Genomic DNA, 16,417 nt, shown 5'->3' with positions numbered 1-16,417 from the left:
GAAAGTTAGGCTCTGTTAAGGAGTAGGATAAAAACCGTAATTTTTTAACACAAATTTGAAGATTTGAAAATTATAGTTTTTTAAATCTGCAGTTAAAAAAGTGAAATGTTCGTTTTGAATAATGTATTGAGAGCATTCGATGGAAACAGAAACTTTTATTGAACTGCAAAAGATTGCATGAAATATTTTTCGAGTTTTTAGTTTCAATTATCCCAAAATTAGACGAAAAAATAGTAGCCTCCCTTTCACTTGAGTCGTAATAAGTTCAAAATTAAATTTACATCGGGAATTTCGATATTTAAAAATAGACTTTAGAAGTCTACACGACAAAATATTTTTAAAAAATTTGCTTCGAAATGCACAACACTTGAATGATACAACATTCTAAACAAATATATTTTTCAAAACTGAATTTCAGAGATTTCGGTTTTCAAGTATTTAACGCATTAAACTGTAGAATTTGTTTCTACGAAAGGCTGACAAATGCTACAAAATGAAGTTAATAAAACTATTTTTTTTTACTTCTTCCAAATTTAATTTTTTAACTTGTTTTGGAATTTTTTTGATTTTTTGTTCAATTATGTTTCTAATAATAATTATTATTACTAATCCTTTTTTCAAATTAAATTTTTCGGTTTTCAAATTTTGTTTTTAGTTTTTCTTTTATTTTTTTTTGTAATTTTTTCCTTTTTTAAACCTTCTTCGAAACTAATTTAATTTTTCGAAACTGCTTTTTCACAGATTTTGGTAGGATATATTGAAAGACACCCTCAACAAAAATTTGAAAGTGTTAGTACCAAAAACAACAAAAACCACTTTTTAAAAAGCCCTACCTGTTTTTGATACTCTTTTTATAATGTTTTTTGCTTCTTCTGTAAAATAAAAAATTTGTTGGTTAGACCCTTTGTGAATTAAAGTAACAATATGTATATCAATTTCTTTCCGAACGTAAAGGCAATCGGTTGTTGGCTAAAATTGAAACTTCATACAATCCATAAAATTCTTCAAAACACGCCCATGTACTTCCGCATATACAAACCTACATACTTAGTAAATATAAATAGCACCGCAGGGAGGGGCAGACCCTTTAAAGAATATAAAATAAAAGAAAATGTATGAACAAATCAAAGTTGGAACTTAGTTAAGCATTTATTAAACTTAAAAAAAAAATCCAATTGTTTTTGAATGTCCAAATAGTTTAGAAGTGAAAATACATATTGGAAAATTTAGAATTACCAGTTAAACGTGCTTTTCGAATTTCTGGTGAAGTGTGATGCCAAAATCGGCGTTGAAGTAAATTAAGAACTTTCAAAAACAGTTATGCAAAATTTAAGCTACAAATCGGAGTTTTTCCCAAACTCAATGCAAAATTTACGAGTATGTTACGAAAAATAAAATTCTTAAGCATTTTTTCGCGAAGTTGACTCATTAATTTCCAACCAAATTTCTTACCTCTTACATAACTAGAACTATGTAGTACTACTCCACACACACACACTCACACCGCAAACACTTTCATACACTCATTACAAACCGGTGTAAAAAAAAGAATAAAAAATTAACTTAAAAAAAAAATGTGAATGAAAAAATGCTGTAAATAGTTAATAATGATGATAATGAATAAACTTAAACTTAATTATTACAATTAAATTATAAAGGAAACGAAAACAAATTAATATTAATGTTAATATTAAAAGTTATGTACTAAATAATTATAATTATAAAATATTACTGGTAATAAACGACAAACAAAGCGAGACAAAAAAGAACAGAAAAAATAAACCAACAAAAACAAAAAGCTTTTTTAAGATGTAACTTCAAAAAAAAAAAATTTGCGAATGTTAAGGTTTTTTTTTGTTTGAATAATCGTGAGCGAGCGACGGCATGTCTGCTTCAGTGACGAGAGCTGGGATTGGTATGCGGAAAAATTGTTCTTTTATTTTTAAGCGTTGCGAAAAGTTTTGCAAGTTTGTGGGATTTCGTCTTTTCTTCTTTGGACTTTTTTACAAGGGCAGTCGAAATTTTGCACTTAGAACTCTAAACCGTTGGCTTGAAATTTGTCACACGCTTCAGAAGATCGCCGCCGCACGGTATCCATTTACTTTACCAAATATATTATGCCGGATTTCCACTATGCATTGAATGGCAAACGTATCTTGGCATTAAATTATACAAATTTTAAAGAAAAAATTGAGAATTGAAAAAGACCTGTGCCATTACGTTAAGAAAAATTGTCATTAAATTTGTTTCCAAATGACATTTTTTAAATGGCACGCATTTTCTCTCAATTCAATTTGTAGTGGAAGTTCCGCATTAATATTAACTTGACGGGAGTCTAATCACGCAGAAAGCGTCAGTTGCTTGGTCATGGGTCAAAGGTTTGTTGAGGTCGTTTTTCCTCGATTCAGCACGTAGCAAAAAGATGATTTGGGGCCAGCTCGTAGAAAATTAAAACTTATTCGTAAATTTTTATTTATAAGAATGCCTTAATTTCGCAACTTAGCTCCAATTCGACATTTAACTGTGTTTGCGCATGCTTCACATTTCCATCAATTATATGTAGTTTAGTACTAAAAGGCACTGGTTTTTGCAGTAATACTACAGTAATGCATTTACGAACTCGACCTGTATTTTATGCTTAGAATTATCATCGAAAGTCTTGAGGCCTCTAGATTTGTATGAAATATCTTTTGAGTTTCAAGTTAACTTTTTTTAAGGAAGAATGCTTTTAATTAACCGGCTTCAAAAGAGAGGAGGAGGTTATCAATTCGTCGGAATATTTTTTTTTTACTAAAAAACAGCAAATCGATTGATATAAATCAGAAAAGCTCATCAGTTTTGTCGACATAATATGACATAGTGTAAACTAGGCTTCATTAAACTTTTGTTTATTATAGTTATGAAAAACTATTAAAATTTCCTAAAATTTTGATTCATATTTTATTCACAAAAGTACGTAAGGCAATGCAACCGAACTTCAGTTGGGTGGCCAGTGGCTGAAATGGCATTACAGATGGCTACTGGCAACTGAAAGCTGGCAACTGAGTTGCTTTATTGGCAACTGCATTGCATTGTGATTGTCGTAGAAATTTTGATTCAGATAATTTATTTCTTTTTTCAACTGTTTCTTCAGCTTATTTACACTCAAGTCTTAGTTGCTGGTTCTTCAAAATTTTATTACCTTCAACTTTATAAAACTCAACTATAGTTGCTATTCATAATACATATACATTTTCATTTCAGTGGCTTTGCCCATCAGCAACCCAAATGCGAACGAAATCGCATCCGGCATCCATAATCGATGTCGCCTAAAAATTTCAAAAATCTAATGCGAATAAAAAGCAATTCTAGACAGCTCCTCCGGAAAACTCTTTCAAGCAATGCTATCCAGCGCCGTTGCGCCCTTGTTTAAGAAATGTTCATCATTTGAAGAACTGCACCATTGTAATTCTCTTGGATCTCCTTAAGAGCCCTTGCTAAACATGTTTTTGCGAAAACCCGAACCAGTCAACCAAATAGAAATTTTGCAGGTCTGCTCGGGTACAGGCCTTGATGAAGAAAAAAATTGTTTAAATAATCTTTCTAGCGCCAAGATTGAGCATTTAATTAAGATTTGCTACGCCAGAAATTAGCCAAGCTTTCTATTAAGGCAGCTGATGGCTATTTTCTATTCAGCCTAAATTGACGAAGCACACTCTATTGAATTTATCGAGTGCCGTAATCTCAAAATCAAATTTCTATTTGAGATACATTCGATCACGAATACCATATTTCGAGCTCTGATCTTTGTCAAGTGAGCGATTCGGAAATTTATAGTTTTTGGAGTAAAGTTTGAGGACTATGTATATACATACATTAGACTGCATCGCCAAAAAAAGATTTAGACTTATGAACTATAACTGAAAGGTATTTTCTCACCCTTTTTATTTCTTTGCAAGTCTTAAAATATGAAAGATTTTATAATTCCAGTGTTTTTTTTTTGTATGGGGAGTGATGCAGTCTAATGTAGCTTTTTCTCAAACACAAGTGGAGGGGTGGCCTTAACCCTAGCACCCACCATTTTGAAAGGTTTCACCTGCAATGTTTTTTAGAAACATTTTTGTTTAAAAATTAGTCCAATATCTTTTTTTAAATTTCATAAGCATATCCGAATACTGTGTAAAAATCGTTGTGGATAAATCGAAGACATACATGTCAAGCGCATTTCGAAACAGCAGCAGTTGGGAGGGAAACTCGAAAAATTGAACTGAACGTTAGAAATTTTCTCAAGGTTAAGTGAATACGCCTAATATTTTATTACTAAAGTTGAAGATTATTTGGCGAACCAGTGTCGCGGTTATTCAATTAGCTCAGTGCTGTGTTTTTGAAACCAAATATTCCTTTTTGGCCTTTATGATCCAGTTCGCCAATAAGTGGGCTAAATCATGATCAAAAACGGTATATTTAAGCAACTTTAAAATTGTGAGAGGAAAAACTTTGAAATTTTGTTACAAATTTGGTGCATTTTTCTAAATTTTAGACAAAGCTTGAAGCTTATATTTAAATGAACTATACTTTTATAGAAAATATATGATTTTTTTTTTAAGGAAAAACATTATGACTTGTAAAACAAATGTGAGACAGACGGTCCGGAGCAATAATTTCCGTACTTTGGAAATTAAAATAGACTTTGTATTATATGAAAATAAATTAAAATTAATTTTAACATTACGGTTTGTTTTTATGACTTCTAAGGCAAATTTAAAAGGGGATTTTTTAAATTGATTTCATGAAATAAATTAGGTAAATAAATATGACAAACATATTTTTTAAAACAAACTTTTATTTGTGGTTAATAAGAAAAAGAAAACTCGACCCCCACCACCTAACGGACATTTTTTTGTGTTATTTCTCTCCAATTAAGTTCTATAGATTCTAAATATAAAACAAATAGGACTCTTGCGCCACTTATCAGTCAAATTTTTTTATGTAGTTATTTTATGTAACTAGTATACTTTTTAAATATGAACCAAATTGCACCATAAATACGGGTTTTCTAAATATCTTGACTCCGGCGCCATCTATCGGGCAAAATTTTTTGTGGAGTTACTCCCCTTCATGTAAGTATATATATGAGACATATCGGATTATAAGTACAGGGTTTGCAAATATCGATACCTGCGCCACCTAGCGGTTTAATTCATCTTTCATTTTTGCATTGTCATTGGGTTCTGAGCTAAGTTTGAAATTAAAAGGATCTAGCTCATCGGGAGAAACTTAATGGGAGCTTGTAATAAATATACAAACTGCAGTCAATAAAATTTGCGATTCTTATTAATATATCTTTTTATGAATAAACGCTTTTCTTTACTTTTATTTAAGTGCCTTTAACTAACTAAAATAGCAAATTTTAATAGAAATTATTGGAAAATTTTAATTTTTAATTTGAAAAAAAAATACGTGGTTACCTTTAAGAGTTTAATTTAATTCCTGCATAACTCCTGCAATTCACATTATTCTACTCCTCTCTGCGCTCGTTCAAGATCTACAGCATGCCCGTCGCCCGCTGCTTTTTTCCAGTTTTTAATTTGCCTTAGTTAATAAAATAATAAAAGTTAGATACTGAAAATATATTTTTATGTACATAATGAAAAATATATATATTTTCGGAGCATGCGTTTAGTTAATTTATCTTGTAAACATAAAACCATACGTATTACGTACAATACAACAACAATAAGAAGAACCTACTACTTTTACACTTATGACCATTATTTTTTATACCATTGAAATACAAAAAAAAAAAACAAAAATCTTAAAATAATAAAATATGTATGTATGTATATTATAATGTGTGTGCTCGTCATTGTGCATACTCTTAAAAAAAAATCTAACTAAAAAGCAAGCGATGCAAGCAGCCAATACAAATGCATTAAATAGCTTCTGAAGAAAATGCTAGAAAATAATTTAGTGAGCGCAAGCGCGCAAACTATAAAAAAAAAATGTGTTAAACAACTCCTTAAAAACCTAACCTAAAAATTATAAACTAAAAAATTTAAAAGGCATAAAAAATTTAAATATCAAATTAAAAAAAAATATATATATATACATATATTGAAAAAGTGTGTAGTCTACTTTAAGTTTAAGCGTAAAGATATGCATTAAATAGCGATAAAAATTAATTGCAAAACAATAAAGCAGCAAAATAAAAATGAAACGATAACATATAAATTGTTGTTGTCTGCAAGCATGTGAAATGTTGAAATGCATATAAAAGCAACAATGAAATAAAAAATCTATGATTTATGCGCGTAAAGAAAACAAAGAAAAGAAACAAAAACAAAACTTTTGTCTTTTAATTTTTCTAAATTTCTTTGCTACTTCTTCGGTTTAGTTGTTGGTTTTTCGGTCTCTAAAGACGGTTTCATTTTGGCTTGAAAGGAGTATGTATTTTCAAAAATTACTCGTCGCTCGGCCTGCCAACTTGGCTCAAACCGTGCCAGTCTCGGCCCTATTTTTTTACTCCAAATGGAACCCAATTTGTCAGTCTGAGGAAGTTTATATAACAGATTAATCTTAGTTTGGTTTTGGTTTGATACTTTTTTCTCTTCAGGATGGCCCCTCAAATAGTTGGCAGCTTTGCTTGCTGCATTCTCGTTCTTTATGTTAATTTTCCTGGGGCAACATCGCATTTTATCGGCAGGTCGTACGAGAAAAGTGTAAATTTTCTTCAGCCTTTGCCATATTTTAACAATTGTTTCCAATTTAGTTTTTGTTTGGCTCTATAATTTTTGGGAATATTTGTTCACATGGAGTTCGGGATGAGGCCGAATAAAACAAACAAAACACATAAAATTAAAAAATTAACATAGAAATTGCGATGTACGTGTAAGCAGGTACATACATTTTAAAATTGAAATTGACAGTTCAAATTGCGCGATTTGGGCATCGTGGAAACTTCCTATAAATCATAAATTAGACGTGACTGGTAACCATTGGCATAGGTCTTTATAAATAAAAACTAAGCAATTGCCTTTTCTTAAAATTTCAGACCTTTTACTTGATTTAATCAAAGAAATTTAAGTAAAAGGTCTGCAATTCTAAGAAAAAACATTTGCTTAATTTTTATTCATAAGGCCCATTGTCTATTGTCGCGTCGAGTAAAAGTCTGGTAAAAATCGACATGGTACCAAAGAAAGGCTGAAATCTGGCACAAACCTGAAAAAGTTAAACAACTTATGAATATCCGAACTGTCATATGATATATTTTTTGAAAACTGACATCTCTAGTACATTGAACCGTCATTGCAGTTTTTGAATAGTACAAAAAAGAGAAGTGACTTTGAACACAAAGTTTTAATGGGTCAAAAAAGTTCCGTTAGAAACTAATAACGTCGTTTGTTGTGAAATATTATCTTAAAAATTCTATGTAAATGGATGCGTCAGTGTATATACACACAGAAAAATATCGACGTAAATTTCGATGTATCGAATCAAAGAAATACATCGATATATTTTTGCCACCGACTTTCCTACTGATGAGCTATAAAGTAGTTCATAATTTCGTATGTAGGCAACAATATAAAATTGAAAACACGCAATTAAATTGCTGTTACTCGACTACGCAAAAAAATTTAGAAACCTGTGTGATGTAGCCGTTAGGGTGTGGGTTCAAGCGCGGCTGAAGTATTTCTGCCATAAAAAAAAGCTTCTCATTGAAACCATTTGCCGTTCGGAGTCGTCGTGAAACTGTAAATCCCTCCCATTTGATTGACAACGTCAGGGCGCGCACACCACAAATCGGAGGAGAGAGATGTTCGGTCAAGCACCAGCAAATGTGTAAGCCTCAATTGATATATATTTCATTTTCTGCTGGGATGCATGTGGTTTATGTTAAAGGATGCCTAAAAATATGCTCCAATTTATGTGCAGGCCTTCTCTACTGCATGGTACAGTACGAGATAAGATTCACTAATGTTCATTAACTCCAAAAAGACGTGTTTGTATGTATGTAGTAAGTATGCTTGCATTACCACACCCAATTTGCCACAGAGCGATGACGATGTCAAATCGGCCTGGTGAATTCTGGTTGCACTCGAATCGACATCAAATCGAAGTAGTTTTTTCCATACAAAACGAAATGTGATTCCGACATCCAGTTTTGTCGTCGAATCTATTTTGAGCTTGTCTGGGAAAAACCATCAAACAATAATGCGAGGCTTGATTCCTATATTTTCTTTAATTCAGATTAAAAAAGTTCGAAATTTTGAGAAAAGCTTATTGTTTTTTTTTTTAAATACTACATACAGTTTAAAAGTTGAATTAACAGTCAAATTTCTCTGAAATGAACTTCTCAATAACGATGTCTTCCCTACTGCGAATAAAACTTAAAAATGTTGCTTTTTAGTTCTGCTGTTCTCCTTATAACGCATTTCCATATAGCGAGTTTTTTTATAACGAGCAATTTTTTCAGCTTTAACTTGAAAGGTGACGCGTTTTCAATATCTATTCACAAAATTTATTGGGGATATCTTCCAATTTTTAAACGCAAGAAGCGTTGGAAATGAGAAACAAATTACCGAGCACTGCATTTGCTTCTCTTGGGTATTCGAAATTTTTGTTGTTGTTCTGTTGACCTCAAATAAAAATGCTAAAGAACGACATTTTTTGTTATATATTAGGAATTCTCTATACAACAGAGAAATTCTCTATACAACAAAGTAATTCTCCGGGTTTGGGGTGTTCGTTAAAAAGAACTTTGGCTGTAAATGGTTTTTATTTTAGAACAGAGTACATAATTTACCAAAAAAAAAAACGTTAAGTGTGAATATTAGAACCCTTTTTAATTATATACAAAAAAAAAAGAACTAGACAAATGCATTAACGTAAATTATTTTTCAATAAAAAATAATAAACTTAGTTAAAATTTTTTAGTACCGCATACATTTTTACTATCTTTTTGTAAGTCGCTGAAGTCGTTTTTGTGGCAGGCCGGCAATGGTCGGCGGCGGACAAGTTGTTCGCCAGTGCCCAGTCGGAATCGAATCTTGAGTATTTGAAACCGTTTGGCAAATTGGATAGTACGTACATTAGAGTGGTCCAATTTTTGTATGGGGGAAAAAAATTTCATCCTAGAAAACGGGGCAGCCGCTTAATTTTTTCCTTTTGATATTTATAATATTTATCTATACCAACTTTCAATTTTCTACTGTAACCAATACAGGGTGCTCAATGACCTTGAAATGCGCTACTGCATCGCTGTGAGACTGGCAAAAATATTGGTGATTTTTATAAAAAGCTACTGTTGCAATGACTACTGAAGATTGTGATATTTTGTTAGATAATTTAAATTTGAAATATTCTTAGGTTGCTTAACCAATTGTTTGATTAATATAAATACATATGTACGCAATATTTCTAGAGTAAAATATGAGTATGCTCTAAATTTATATTTAGAAACGTAAAGCTTGGTACTAGCACCTCCTTCGGCAACAGGAAACATTTTGAAGGTGGCCCAAGCCCTATTTTGGAATTTTTTTTTTGGACCACTCTAATGTACATGCATATGCATACTACTGCATATATACTCCTGCAAGGAAAGCTACAAGTTGTGCATTAGAATGCTACCAGTTTGCGCTTCAGCCCAACTAAGTAGTTCCCATTCTATCCATTTTCAATGTTAGCGACTGGTATTTTTAACTTTGCGATGCCTTATGGATGTCTACCAGTATAAATACTAGTGGTATCACACCAGTTGATGGAATAGTCTGCCAATTCATCTCCCATCAGTCGCAATGGCCGACAGAGTAAAGCACTAGCGTGTCATTCCCGAGGTCCGAGGATTAAGTGCCAAGGCAGTTTTTTTTCTTTTTTTAATGAATTTTTTATAGTTAGATTTTTTATTGTAATTTTTTATAAAGACATCTTTTTCGTTGTTGTTGTTTCCGACAGGGTAGGAGTGTGATGTAATGTGGAACGATTTTCCGTCATCCCTTGTCAAATTTGGTTTGGAGACAAACCGGTTTCGGCGTTGTACCATCTTCAGAACGAAAAATGACACTGAAGATGGCACAACGCCGAAACCGGTTTGTCTCCAAACCAAATTTGACAAGGGATGACGGAAAATCGGTCCACATTACATCACATCTTTTTACTTTAATTTAATTTTTATGGTACAATCATTTAGCTACATATGTTTTTTCTCAAATGAACCAGCGACGCTGAAAATTGACAGAATTTAATTAATTGCGTTTTATTTTTAACTTAGAAAATTCGCTGATCGCATAAATTCTTCGTAATTTTCGAACTGGTAGGCCAGCGATTTAGCTCATACTAGTTAAGTGGTCATTAGTATACGATCAGCGACTGAATGGTTTGAGCACATACAGTGAATTCGCGATAAAGTGAACTAATTAGAAACAAGGCAGTTTACGTTTGTGGACTTGTTCATGTTTGCGTATGCGGAAATTTAAGGCGAAAAACACTCCTGCCCCAAAAGATTAAGGCTTGGTTTGCATCGAGTACATTATTGCCGCTTCAGTCGCCTTCTTCCTTTTTCAGAACTCCCATAATCTGGCATAAGCACTTCGCGAAAGAGAAAAAGAACGATTGAATTAGTGGATTCCCCAAAATGAAACGTAAATTTTTGTATTTCCTATTTAGACAAAACTGACTAAATTTTTATGCGCTTTGAAGGCCATCTTAACTTGTTCACGTTACAGAGTAGTGGAAGAAAGAGGAAGAAGAAAGAAATGCTACGGTTAAGCGGTGTTCACTTAATTACCAGTACAATTGACTTGCTCCAAGATATCGCCGCGTTAATAAAATCAGTTTTTTTTACAAGAAAAATGAAAGAGCCACTTGTAGTTAATGAAAAAGTTTTTATTAATTCGCCTTTAAAGTAGTTGATTTTTCGACAGGGAAATACTTAATAAAGCGACGAATTTCTCTTTTAAAAATGTGTCCATATAAAATGAATAATTAATGCAAGGAGTTCTCCGGCTATATAATAAAATAGGAAATTTTTGATGTTTTAAGTTTATCCTAGAAAGAAAAGCGAAACGACTTCTTAGAATGGTATCTACCGATTTATAAGGTTGTTTCAGGTATTTTTTTGCAAGACTATCTTCTTATAGAAAATATAGTATCTATTAAAATTTGCGCATCTATGCTGATCTATTTATACGCATGTACATATGTACGTAGGTGCATTTCGGATTTAGAATTTTTTAATTAGATACCTTTGATAATTTTGTTAGATTTTTCCAACTTAATCATAATTAAACAGAATCGGAAGACAAAAGTGCTGCGGAAATTTTCTTTCTGATGTCCGAATATTACGCTTATAGATGTTAAATATTTAACTTGTATATACATATAACTAAATAATAAACAAATGTACATATGTAAGTGAGCTACATACAACTAAAAACTGTGTATAACAAATTACATATAGGTATAACTTTAGGTTTATCTTTTTAATTCAATGTATATATGTATATATATATATCGAAAACGAAATTCAAACAGTCACACCTAAAAATTTTCCAAAATCCATTTTTTCAACAGTTCACAGAACATATCGCCGATATTTTTGCAAAACCGCCTAAATCGCCGTTGTGGCAAAAATGAGATTTGGTAACCCTGAACTCCTTTAAATGTATTTGTAAAATAATAGCTAGAGAAAATACCGCCTCTGAAGGCAATGCATTCAAAGATAAACAGTTTTTCGCTCTCCTGAAAAATTTTAGTGCCATAAGATAGGCAGTTTTGCAAAAACGTCGACGATATGTATTTGTAATGTTCGCCAAAATTAATGAAATTTTATAACTTTTTTCATTAACTGAAAAATACTGTTAGGACTGCTGTGTTACTTGCGTCGCTTGCGTGGTATCCAAGAGTTTTTTTTGGTATTTTTCGAGTTGTAACTGTTTTTATTTGGTAAGCGAAATATACGTATACAAACCACTGCAAATTGTAAATATGTAACGAAAAAAAAAACACTTTTGTCCTACAATAAATACAATATAATCTTAAATACAATGCACATATAAAGTCAAATAACGAAGTTAATATTTCATAACAATTTCTTTGAACAAAAACCTCAGCGGAATACTTACGGTAAGTGTGAATTTAAAATACAAAATACTTTCATATATGCATACATATATACATATGTATGTACAAACTGATTAATTTTGCTTTAAAAATTATTTTATTAAGAAATTTTATCAGTGCACTTATTTTAGGCTTAATTTTATACGTTTCGTACTAGTTTGGTATACAAAAATTTCTAATTTTAAGCAAACCGGCCATTGAGGCCTTTGTATCGTTGCTTACTTATGATTCTAGTTGAGAATAATCTTAGCTAAGATCAGTTTAATATTTTGCTCAAATTTAAGTTTCACAAATTATACTTAAATATGGAAAATATTTCGTTCAGAAATATGGTAGCAATGCTTTGTTTACGCAAATCGTAAATCATCTCTTTTAGCATACTTAATAATAGTTTTGATCCCATATTCTGCGGACTTAATCTAGCAAAAATGGCAAAAAACAATAAATCGCTCAGAGCGGTAGACTAAACTGAAAAGTACGGCGTCGCTTTCTAGTAAAGAATGGTAACTTCTGACAACTTCAACATAACCTCCAAATTTTGCTTGTAAAATTTTGTTGACAGCTGACCGTTTGACACATTTACCAGAAAAAAATCTGCGGACTAAAAATGGTAATTTCTTACAAATGGAGTACCTTATTTGATCTCTTATGTGTTCTCTCAGTTGCCACTGAACCGAATACGGGATCGATTTCCAGTTAAATTTGGTGAAAAATGGTAAGGTAGGACTCATACGGGATCACAAATAATATTTAATACTTGCGAATACTTCCATTCTCTGTCTTCGTTGCTACTCCATCACTTAAATATACTTTTTAAAAACACTTTTAATTTTTCAAAATTATTATTTTTCGATATTCACATATTAATTTGCAATTTATAATCAGCTGTTGGAAAGGATGAGTAGAACTTAAGTCGCCATATTTGCGACCTAAGTTGTACATAAGTAGTTGGTGAAACGCAAAATCCTAGTTCAACTTAGTAATACCGGCCCTAAAGATCGTAAATGTGCAACGATGAGAATGAGGTGATCTCTGTTTTTAATTTGCAATTTAAATTTCAGTATATCTACACACATACAAGGCACGTGAAATAGGTTATAGCACTATATAGAGCAAAAACAACAAGTTGTCAGAATAGGTAAGCAAAATTTGACATAAAGACAGCTCAGCGACGAAATGCAAAAAAAAAATTAAATTAGCCGCTCTGCTGCTGTTACCTGTTCAATAAGCCTTGGTATCATATTTTCTTAGCCAGCTGTTCGGGCTCGATAAAATAGCCAGTCCAGTTCTTGGACAGTAATTTAAGTATGACGACGATAGTCAGGACATCTATAAGTAAAGTATTCTAAGCTGTGGAAAGTGGCAGCTAAAAGTTTTACAAGTTAAGCTTTCATTTGCACAGTCGCGCGATTTTTTGAGTCTAAAGTATTTTTTGCAAGGTAATTTCGAAACAAATTTTTAATAATTTTTTTGGCTCAACCTACATTTTTCGGTGACACCTACATTCGGCAAAACTATTATTTTAAATACTAGTTATATTGGAATAATCAGAAAACTTCCTTAGCAAACGTATAGGGCCAAATTCACAGTGCATAGTTAACTCAGAATCGGCAGTTAACTACAGATTTTTGTATTGAAAATCTATAGTTAACTGCCGATTGGGAGGCCTTAATGTTATTTGATGAGCTTTAATCTACTTACATTAGGGTGATATGGTAGAGTATAAGAACCGAGATCTGGTGGGTAAGTTCTTGAACGAGGTGCTTGAGTCAATGAACTTTAGCACAAAACAAATGGATCTTCGAGCCAAAAACACCGACGTATTTCACCTTAAGATCCGTCTGTAAATGTCGAAGATATGGCCCCTACGTTCAGCCAAACGAAGAAATCTTAATTCGAAATTGCCTTGCAAATATACTTGGGGACTCATGGGTTACACTAGGGTGGTCAAAAAAAGGTAAAGTCGGAATTTTAATGCTCTCGCCACCTAGGATTGTTCTATATCGAAAAAAAAAAATTTTTATTTTCAAATTAAAAAGTATTTAGAGGTCACTCAAAGCGCTTAAAGTTTTCCATGTATTTCCATGTGTAGAAATGGTATAGAATCCTTGAAAATCAATATTTTTCGATCGGAAAACTCTGGTTCTCTTCAGAAGACTTTCAATAACTACTATACCCAATTGTTTTTTAATCATTTTTGAATACTAAGATTTTTTATTGTTCCCCGATTGGATTTTCTGTGGTTTTTGGCGGACCCAAAAATATAGTGGTGTTGGTTAGGGCCTTTGTGAATTAATGTACACTCTGAAAATTTTTTTTAAACATTTCATGTGTATGTTTTCAACATCTCATGTTCAAAATCAAATCTTCAACATCTTATGTGTATATTTACATACATACATAGATTCTGGTTGAGAAATACATAGACACTTTTTAGTAGCTGTTTTATATGCGCTTTTTAGAGTGTATCTTAGTATCTGAAATCACAAATTCCTTAAAAACTTAGATTCTCTGGAGTTCGTAACAATTTTGCTATATCATATTTTGTACTATATGTATATCTACCAATTAGAGTGTTCTTTTATTTTACATTTTTTTCTAGATTTCTATGATTATTTACCATATATTGGTGTGGAGGTATATACGCTTACTTCTTAGCAAGTTAAAATTAAAAATATAAATTTGTACAATAAACTCTCTTTCGCTTCTTACGATGATCACTTTTTATAACTAGCTAGCGATAGTCCATCAAGTAAATAAGGCAGCTGCAAATATTTATACGGGTAATAAAATATTTATTAAGTATAATTAATCATTTGTAATGTATGTATGTATGAATTTATTATCATTATAGTGTTGAAAATTAAACTAATTAATTAAAGACATAATAAAAGATACCTAATCTATTAAACATAATTAAATATGTATAAATAAATTATACAACTATAAATATGTAATTGCAACATGTAAAAATATATGTAAATTAAAAAATTGATGTAAATTATATTTTCTAGTAGTTAAATGTCCAGTTAAAATTTTAAAACAAAGTTAAATATTTGACAAAAGAAAAAACGATACTATAATAGAGGTAGAATACTTAAATTGTGTGCTGGACATTTTATGAAATTCCAAATGTAGTCTTGTCAGTTTGGTAAATTACATGTGATGTTACTAACTGCTATGCATATGTATATACATATGTAAGTAAGTAACCTTTTATATATGTATGTACTTAATTAAATAAAAATAAATAAATATGATTGTATGTGCATGACTATATGTGTATATATATATATTTTTGAAAAAGAAATTTAGTATCTATAAAAAGAATAACTATTATGAGTATAAATAACAAATTATAAAAGTTAAATTATATAAGCATTATTTAGTAATTGCATTGCAAGTTATGATAACTAAAGGTATGACACCCATTTCAAATAAAAGATATGTAGTTTAGAGTCCAACTTATATATATTTAGCTGGGTGACTTATATGCACAGTCTACGGGCAAGAAAGTCGGGCAAGCAAAAAATTGATTTCGCTGAGTTCTATGAATTTTTTCGCCTAAAACCAATACCATTCAATTTCAATTTATTTAAATACTAGTGGACCCCGCGAACTTCGTTCCGCCCAAAATATATTTTTTATTGAAACATTTAGTCCAACGTTTTCAACAAAAATTCACGTTCACGTTTAGTTTTGTGGTTGGCAGAAGGCATATCCTCTATTGCCGTCTTAAATAACTTAATGGAAGCGTTATGTACGTGAAGCAGTTCTTGCCGCAACAATGATCCGGTTCGATGGAGAATCGCTCTTGAATCTATATAGTACAGTTGGTGGCAATTTCAAAATATGGCAGTATCTTTTGTCCACAAAAATCCCGCCGTACAGCAAGAACCGCCATCGTTCTTGTGGTTAATTTAACGGTGGTAATTTATATTTGAACCCTGGTGTCTCCGAATGACTTCACTTGACGACTTTTATCCATAACTCGACTCCAGCGCCACCTTGCAGCTCTTTTTATGCAATAGTATTGCCCCTACCCTTGCCAAATTGCGTAGTAAGTACGATTTTTAGTAATAACTCGACCCTAGCGCCACCTAGCGTTTTAAGTTGAGAAACAAAATTACACAGGGACCCAGGGACTCAAACACATACAATTTTTTTACCAAAATTGTTTCGGTCCTTTAGGAGGAGTTCACGCACAAAAACACATACCGAAGAATTATATATATATGTATTTACAGATAGGTAAGACTTCAGTGTATTTGGAAGGCGCCACGCCCCCTTTTCTAATAACCATCAATTTTCTTTATGAGTA

The sequence above is a fragment of the Rhagoletis pomonella genome, unplaced genomic scaffold (genome assembly GCF_013731165.1).
Source record: "Rhagoletis pomonella isolate Grant_MI unplaced genomic scaffold, Rhpom_1.0 Rhpom_scaffold_00007, whole genome shotgun sequence".
In the NCBI taxonomy this organism is placed as follows: Eukaryota; Metazoa; Arthropoda; class Insecta; order Diptera; family Tephritidae; genus Rhagoletis; species Rhagoletis pomonella.
Note: the sequence above shows the minus strand (reverse complement) of the source record.